Here is a 10,024-nt window from a genome sequence, read left to right as displayed (position 1 = left end):
TAAAGGATTTAAACTTTTATTTGATAGAAATTCTGCAAAAATTACCCATTTTGGCATTATATGGTCAAAATAAGCATTTCAAAGCTTTTTCAATTTTGATGCATAAGTGGCATTCTGACTTTCTATGTGACAGGTTTTCCTGTGTCAATATTTGTGTTTCTATGCTTTAACCCAGTTGTATTACTCATTTGTGAACTCTGAATCTACAGAAAATAAGATTATCTCAGACAATATGTGCAAAATGTGTTGTATAAATGACCCTCGTGTAACGGCCTGTTTGGATCAAGTTAAATGTGAGGACCTAGGTACATAAAAGTTGAAGTCCATAATAAAGATTTCACTAAATTTGTATTAAAAGCACTTCACAATGTCTTTTGTACCTGTTTCATTTCACATAGTATCTTTCTTTTCTTATGTTAAATAGCAAGTGGTTCAAATATAAGCCTGCTGAGGCTAAAATTGCATGCGAGTTTTTCACTAAAAAGTGAAAAATCTTTGTATCAGACCATACTGTCTGCAAAAAAAGTAGAATGCAAGAGTCCCTTTATGCTCAGATTTATTGTATCATGTAACCTGAGTATAGAAATTATAAAAAAGACACAAATTTTTATTTCCTATAGCTTCAGTATGCATTTTTAAATGTAAATATGTGCTACGGCCTAAATTGACCCTAAATTATTTTCAGTCTTACTTGGCTTAAGACCCTTTTATACTAATATGGTATGCTATTTGTAATTTTTCTTTCCATTTAAAGTACATTTAATACATATGTAAGGATTATTTATAACCAAAAAACTCCACAAATTTAAAATTGCTGGAAAATAATACATCTTCATGTAAGGCCCCCCTTCATTGGAAAACCTCCATTTTTTGGCACAGGCTCATATAAATTTGACTTTTAAATAATTGTGATAAGTCTGATAAATCAAATGAGTATTCTATTGCTTTAAATACATAATATATCATATATAAAGCCCTTTAAAATGTAATTTTTTGCAATAGTTTAATTTTTAAAGCCCCAAATGTTGATAGTTGAAATTTTTCAATTTAAACGTCAAAATTTAACACACGAAGTTGAATATAGAATTTATCATATTGTCTATAATATATATCCTATTGCCATGAAACTTTGTCAGCAGTCTCATAATTTATTAAGCTTTAGTCATACCAAGTTTTATCAAGATTGGTCAAATTTTTCTATCCTATTAGGTCCGAGTACACAGTTATCATCCTTTGATTTTCGTTGTCCACGAATAAAGTCCCTAGTGTGGACAGTGTGTTGCTTGCCAATTTTTTTAGTACCCCTTCCAAATGTATTCCTTCATGTTTTATGCCTCAAATAGCAAGTAGGGGGATGAAATTACACTGTAAAAAAATTTGGGTCATGAATTGTAAAGTAAAGTAGTGATTTGGTCCAGCTGAAAAAGGTTAAAAATTAGCACTTCGGAAGCTGTCAAAAGATTTCAAGAACCCCTTAACATAGAATTGTCCATATTTTGAGTTAGAGCCGATGAAGTTTTCTATAATTTTGATATAATTTGTCCCAAAAGTAGTACAACACACTGTAAAAATATTATTGAGAAAGCGCAGGTGGGATTTTTTTATTTTCATTTATTGTCTAAAAGAAATGCACTACGAAATAACTGTGTACTCGGACCTAAGAGGCGAAATCAGTAAATATAGAATCTGTACTTTGGCAACTTCCCTGAATGATTTAATGGTGTCAATTTGTCAGATAGCATGAAACTAAAGGATTTAAACTTTTATTTGATAGAAATTCTGCAAAAATTACCCATTTTGGCATTATATGGTCAAAATAAGCATTTCAAAGCTTTTTCAATTTTGATGCATAAGTGGCATTCTGACTTTCTATGTGACAGGTTTTCCTGTGTCAATATTTGTGTTTCTATGCTTTAACCCAGTTGTATTACTCATTTGTGAACTCTGAATCTACAGAAAATAAGATTATCTCAGACAATATGTGCAAAATGTGTTGTATAAATGACCCTCGTGTAACGGCCTGTTTGGATCAAGTTAAATGTGAGGACCTAGGTACATAAAAGTTGAAGTCCATAATAAAGATTTCACTAAATTTGTATTAAAAGCACTTCACAATGTCTTTTGTACCTGTTTCATTTCACATAGTATCTTTCTTTTCTTATGTTAAATAGCAAGTGGTTCAAATATAAGCCTGCTGAGGCTAAAATTGCATGCGAGTTTTTCACTAAAAAGTGAAAAATCTTTGTATCAGACCATACTGTCTGCAAAAAAAGTAGAATGCAAGAGTCCCTTTATGCTCAGATTTATTGTATCATGTAACCTGAGTATAGAAATTATAAAAAAGACACAAATTTTTATTTCCTATAGCTTCAGTATGCATTTTTAAATGTAAATATGTGCTATGGCCTAAATTGACCCTAAATTATTTTCAGTCTTACTTGGCTTAAGACCCTTTTATACTAATATGGTATGCTATTTGTAATTTTTCTTTCCATTTAAAGTACATTTAATACATATGTAAGGATTATTTATAACCAAAAAACTCCACAAATTTAAAATTGCTGGAAAATAATACATCTTCATGTAAGGCCCCCCCTTCATTGGAAAACCTCCATTTTTTGGCACAGGCTCATATAAATTTGACTTTTAAATAATTGTGATAAGTCTGATAAATCAAATGAGTATTCTATTGCTTTAAATACATAATATGTCATATATAAAGCCCTTTAAAATGTAATTTTTTGCAATATTTTAATTTTTAAAGCCCCAAATGTTGATAGTTGAAATTTTTCAATTTAAACGTCAAAATTTAACACGCGAAGTTGAATATAGAATTTATCATATCGTCTATAATATATATCCTATTGCCATGAAACTTTGTCAGCAGTCTCATAATTTATTAAGCTTTAGTCATACCAAGTTTTATTAAGATTGGTCAAATTTTTCTATCCTATTTAAGAGGCGAAATCAGTAAATATAGAATCTGTACTTTGGCAACTTCCCTGAATGATTTAATGGTGTCAATTTGTCAGATAGCATGAAACTAAAGGATTTAAACTTTTATTTGATAGAAATTCTGCAAAAATTACCCATTTTGGCATTATATGGTCAAAATAAGCATTTCAAAGCTTTTTCAATTTTGATGCATAAGTGGCATTCTGACTTTCTATGTGACAGGTTTTCCTGTGTCAATATTTGTGTTTCTATGCTTTAACCCAGTTGTATTACTCATTTGTGAACTCTGAATCTACAGAAAATAAGATTATCTCAGACAATATGTGCAAAATGTGTTGTATAAATGACCCTCGTGTAACGGCCTGTTTGGATCAAGTTAAATGTGAGGACCTAGGTACATAAAAGTTGAAGTCCATAATAAAGATTTCACTAAATTTGTATTAAAAGCACTTCACAATGTCTTTTGTACCTGTTTCATTTCACATAGTATCTTTCTTTTCTTATGTTAAATAGCAAGTGGTTCAAATATAAGCCTGCTGAGGCTAAAATTGCATGCGAGTTTTTCACTAAAAAGTGAAAAATCTTTGTATCAGACCATACTGTCTGCAAAAAAAGTAGAATGCAAGAGTCCCTTTATGCTCAGATTTATTGTATCATGTAACCTGAGTATATAAATTATAAAAAAGACACAAATTTTTATTTCCTATAGCTTCAGTATGCATTTTTAAATGTAAATATGTGCTACGGCCTAAATTGACCCTAAATTATTTTCAGTCTTACTTGGCTTAAGACCCTTTTATACTAATATGGTATGCTATTTGTAATTTTTCTTTCCATTTAAAGTACATTTAATACATATGTAAGGATTATTTATAACCAAAAAACTCCACAAATTTAAAATTGCTGGAAAATAATACATCTTCATGTAAGGCCCCCCTTCATTGGAAAACCTCCATTTTTTGGCACAGGCTCATATAAATTTGACTTTTAAATAATTGTGATAAGTCTGATAAATCAAATGAGTATTCTATTGCTTTAAATACATAATATGTCATATATAAAGCCCTTTAAAATGTAATTTTTTGCAATATTTTAATTTTTAAAGCCCCAAATGTTGATAGTTGAAATTTTTCAATTTAAACGTCAAAATTTAACACACGAAGTTGAATATAGAATTTATCATATTGTCTATAATATATATCCTATTGCCATGAAACTTTGTCAGCAGTCTCATAATTTATTAAGCTTTAGTCATACCAAGTTTTATCAAGATTGGTCAAATTTTTCTATCCTATTAGGTCCGAGTACACAGTTATCATCCTTTGATTTTCGTTGTCCACGAATAAAGTCCCTAGTGTGGACAGTGTGTTGCTTGCCAATTTTTTTAGTACCCCTTCCAAATGTATTCCTTCATGTTTTATGCCTCAAATAGCAAGTAGGGGGATGAAATTACACTGTAAAAAAATTTGGGTCATGAATTGTAAAGTAAAGTAGTGATTTGGTCCAGCTGAAAAAGGTTAAAAATTAGCACTTCGGAAGCTGTCAAAAGATTTCAAGAACCCCTTAACATAGAATTGTCCATATTTTGAGTTAGAGCCGATGAAGTTTTCTATAATTTTGATATAATTTGTCCCAAAAGTAGTACAACACACTGTAAAAATATTATTGAGAAAGCGCAGGTGGGATTTTTTTTATTTTCATTTATTGTCTAAAAGAAATGCACTACGAAATAACTGTGTACTCGGACCTCTTTAAGAGGCGAAATCAGTAAATATAGAATCTGTACTTTGGCAACTTCCCTGAATGATTTAATGGTGTCAATTTGTCAGATAGCATGAAACTAAAGGATTTAAACTTTTATTTGATAGAAATTCTGCAAAAATTACCCATTTTGGCATTATATGGTCAAAATAAGCATTTCAAAGCTTTTTCAATTTTGATGCATAAGTGGCATTCTGACTTTCTATGTGACAGGTTTTCCTGTGTCAATATTTGTGTTTCTATGCTTTAACCCAGTTGTATTACTCATTTGTGAACTCTGAATCTACAGAAAATAAGATTATCTCAGACAATATGTGCAAAATGTGTTGTATAAATGACCCTCGTGTAACGGCCTGTTTGGATCAAGTTAAATGTGAGGACCTAGGTACATAAAAGTTGAAGTCCATAATAAAGATTTCACTAAATTTGTATTAAAAGCACTTCACAATGTCTTTTGTACCTGTTTCATTTCACATAGTATCTTTCTTTTCTTATGTTAAATAGCAAGTGGTTCAAATATAAGCCTGCTGAGGCTAAAATTGCATGCGAGTTTTTCACTAAAAAGTGAAAAATCTTTGTATCAGACCATACTGTCTGCAAAAAAAGTAGAATGCAAGAGTCCCTTTATGCTCAGATTTATTGTATCATGTAACCTGAGTATAGAAATTATAAAAAAGACACAAATTTTTATTTCCTATAGCTTCAGTATGCATTTTTAAATGTAAATATGTGCTACGGCCTAAATTGACCCTAAATTATTTTCAGTCTTACTTGGCTTAAGACCCTTTTATACTAATATGGTATGCTATTTGTAATTTTTCTTTCCATTTAAAGTACATTTAATACATATGTAAGGATTATTTATAACCAAAAAACTCCACAAATTTAAAATTGCTGGAAAATAATACATCTTCATGTAAGGCCCCCCTTCATTGGAAAACCTCCATTTTTTGGCACAGGCTCATATAAATTTGACTTTTAAATAATTGTGATAAGTCTGATAAATCAAATGAGTATTCTATTGCTTTAAATACATAATATGTCATATATAAAGCCCTTTAAAATGTAATTTTTTGCAATATTTTAATTTTTAAAGCCCCAAATGTTGATAGTTGAAATTTTTCAATTTAAACGTCAAAATTTAACACGCGAAGTTGAATATAGAATTTATCATATCGTCTATAATATATATCCTATTGCCATGACACTTTGTCAGCAGTTTCATAATTTATTAGGCTTTAGTCATACCAAGTTTTATTAAGATTGGTCAAATTTTTCTATCCTATTAAGAGGCGAAATCAGTAAATATAGAATCTGTACTTTGGCAACTTCCCTGAATGATTTAATGGTGTCAATTTGTCAGATAGCATGAAACTAAAGGATTTTAACTTTTATTTGATAGAAATTCTGCAAAAATTACCCATTTTGGCATTATATGGTCAAAATAAGCATTTCAAAGCTTTTTCAATTTTGATGCATAAGTGGCATTCTGACTTTCTATGTGACAGGTTTTCCTGTGTCAATATTTGTGTTTCTATGCTTTAACCCAGTTGTATTACTCATTTGTGAACTCTGAATCTACAGAAAATAAGATTATCTCAGACAATATGTGCAAAATGTGTTGTATAAATGACCCTCGTGTAACGGCCTGTTTGGATCAAGTTAAATGTGAGGACCTAGGTACATAAAAGTTGAAGTCCATAATAAAGATTTCACTAAATTTGTATTAAAAGCACTTCACAATGTCTTTTGTACCTGTTTCATTTCACATAGTATCTTTCTTTTCTTATGTTAAATAGCAAGTGGTTCAAATATAAGCCTGCTGAGGCTAAAATTGCATGCGAGTTTTTCACTAAAAAGTGAAAAATCTTTGTATCAGACCATACTGTCTGCAAAAAAAGTAGAATGCAAGAGTCCCTTTATGCTCAGATTTATTGTATCATGTAACCTGAGTATAGAAATTATAAAAAAGACACAAATTTTTATTTCCTATAGCTTCAGTATGCATTTTTAAATGTAAATATGTGCTACGGCCTAAATTGACCCTACCGGGTAAATTATTTTCAGTCTTACTTGGCTTAAGACCCTTTTATACTAATATGGTATGCTATTTGTAATTTTTCTTTCCATTTAAAGTACATTTAATACATATGTAAGGATTATTTATAACCAAAAAACTCCACAAATTTAAAATTGCTGGAAAATAATACATCTTCATGTAAGGCCCCCCTTCATTGGAGAACCTCCATTTTTTGGCACAGGCTCATATAAATTTGACTTTTAAATAATTGTGATAAGTCTGATAAATCAAATGAGTATTCTATTGCTTTAAATACATAATATGTCATATATAAAGCCCTTTAAAATGTAATTTTTTGCAATATTTTAATTTTTAAAGCCCCAAATGTTGATAGTTGAAATTTTTCAATTTAAACGTCAAAATTTAACACACGAAGTTGAATATAGAATTTATCATATTGTCTATAATATATATCCTATTGCCATGAATCTTTGTCAGCAGTCTCATAATTTATTAAGCTTTAGTCATACCAAGTTTTATCAAGATTGGTCAAATTTTTCTATCCTATTAGGTCCGAGTACACAGTTATCGTCCTTTGATTTTCGTTGTCCACGAATAAAGTCCCTAGTGTGGACAGTGTGTTGCTTGCCAATTTTTTTAGTACCCCTTCCAAATGTATTCCTTCATGTTTTATGCCTCAAATAGCAAGTAGGGGGATGAAATTACACTGTAAAAAAATTTGGGTCATGAATTGTAAAGTAAAGTAGTGATTTGGTCCAGCTGAAAAAGGTTAAAAATTAGCACTTCGGAAGCTGTCAAAAGATTTCAAGAACCCCTTAACATAGAATTGTCCATCTTTTGAGTTAGAGCCGATGAAATTTTCTATAATTTTGATATAATTTGTCCCAAAAGTAGTACAACACACTGTAAAAATATTATTGAGAAAGCGCAGGTGGGATTTTTTTTATTTTCATTTATTGTCTAAAAGAAATGCACTACGAAATAACTGTGTACTCGGACCTCTTTAAGAGGCGAAATCAGTAAATATAGAATCTGTACTTTGGCAACTTCCCTGAATGATTTAATGGTGTCAATTTGTCAGATAGCATGAAACTAAAGGATTTAAACTTTTATTTGATAGAAATTCTGCAAAAATTACCCATTTTGGCATTATATGGTCAAAATAAGCATTTCAAAGCTTTTTCAATTTTGATGCATAAGTGGCATTCTGACTTTCTAAGTGACAGGTTTTCCTGTGTCAATATTTGTGTTTCTATGCTTTAACCCAGTTGTATTACTCATTTGTGAACTCTGAATCTACAGAAAATAAGATTATCTCAGACAATATGTGCAAAATGTGTTGTATAAATGACCCTCGTGTAACGGCCTGTTTGGATCAAGTTAAATGTGAGGACCTAGGTACATAAAAGTTGAAGTCCATAATAAAGATTTCACTAAATTTGTATTAAAAGCACTTCACAATGTCTTTTGTACCTGTTTCATTTCACATAGTATCTTTCTTTTCTTATGTTAAATAGCAAGTGGTTCAAATATAAGCCTGCTGAGGCTAAAATTGCATGCGAGTTTTTCACTAAAAAGTGAAAAATCTTTGTATCAGACCATACTGTCTGCAAAAAAAGTAGAATGCAAGAGTCCCTTTATGCTCAGATTTATTGTATCATGTAACCTGAGTATAGAAATTATAAAAAAGACACAATTTTTTATTTCCTATAGCTTCAGTATGCATTTTTAAATGTAAATATGTGCTACGGCCTAAATTGACCCTAAATTATTTTCAGTCTTACTTGGCTTAAGACCCTTTTATACTAATATGGTATGCTATTTGTAATTTTTCTTTCCATTTAAAGTACATTTAATACATATGTAAGGATTATTTATAACCAAAAAACTCCACAAATTTAAAATTGCTGGAAAATAATACATCTTCATGTAAGGCCCCCCTTCATTGGAAAACCTCCATTTTTTGGCACAGGCTCATATAAATTTGACTTTTAAATAATTGTGATAAGTCTGATAAATCAAATGAGTATTCTATTGCTTTAAATACATAATATGTCATATATAAAGCCCTTTAAAATGTAATTTTTTGCAATATTTTAATTTTTAAAGCCCCAAATGTTGATAGTTGAAATTTTTCAATTTAAACGTCAAAATTTAACACGCGAAGTTGAATATAGAATTTATCATATTGTCTATAATATATATCCTATTGCCATGAAACTTTGTCAGCAGTCTCATAATTTATTAAGCTTTAGTCATACCAAGTTTTATTAAGATTGGTCAAATTTTTCTATCCTATTAGGTCCGAGTACACAGTTATTGTCCTTTGATTTTCGGAATAAAGTCCCTAGTGTGGACAGTGTGTTGCTTGCCAATTTTTTTAGTACCCCTTCCAAATGTATTCCTTCATGTTTTATGCCTCAAATAGCAAGTAGGGGGATGAAATTACACTGTAAAAAAATTTGGGTCATGAATTGTAAAGTAAAGTAGTGATTTGGTCCAGCTGAAAAAGGTTAAAAATTAGCACTTCGGAAGCTGTCAAAAGATTTCAAGACCCCCTTAACATAGAATTGTCCATATTTTGAGTTAGAGCCGATGAAGTTTTCTATAATTTTGATATAATTTGTCCCAAAAGTAGTACAACACACTGTAAAAATATTATTGAGAAAGCGCAGGTGGGATTTTTTTTATTTTCATTTATTGTCTAAAAGAAATGCACTACGAAATAACTGTGTACTCGGACCAGTACTTCTGCAAGATGATCATTGATGAACACAAGTAACTTTTTTCCATTTACTAGTAAGGACGAAGTTGTATGGTACATATTAATAGAAAAACAACTAAGTTTTATATTTCGGCCTCGTGTATCAAATCCTTCACATTTTATTTTATATTGATCTTCAACATTGACTGTTTCGGATTTGTCAAATACCTTTTTGTATATGATGTTTCCTTCATTTTCCTTCCTTTTGTTATCATAAAAAGTATTTAGTGCTCATCTGAATGATTCATAGCAGCTAGCGCTTAACCAAATTCTAAGTCCACCGCCTGTTAGATTGTATCGAAAATGCTCATTTTGGGTTGCATCAAGTTTTTTTCAAGAGATCTTTGTTTATTTAACGAATAATCTTTTGCAATAGTTTCATTTGCAATTAATGTTTGTTCATTTTGAAGAGATATGGACGTTGCCATTTTTAGAAACAATAGTTGCTAACGACGCAACAATTAAAAGTTAAATTGTGACGTTCTGTTTCCTAGATACTGCAG

The sequence above is a fragment of the Mytilus californianus genome, unplaced genomic scaffold (assembly GCF_021869535.1).
Source record: "Mytilus californianus isolate M0D057914Y unplaced genomic scaffold, xbMytCali1.0.p SCAF_4, whole genome shotgun sequence".
NCBI lineage: Eukaryota > Metazoa > Mollusca > Bivalvia > Mytilida > Mytilidae > Mytilus > Mytilus californianus.
This window is presented reverse-complemented; position numbering follows the sequence as displayed.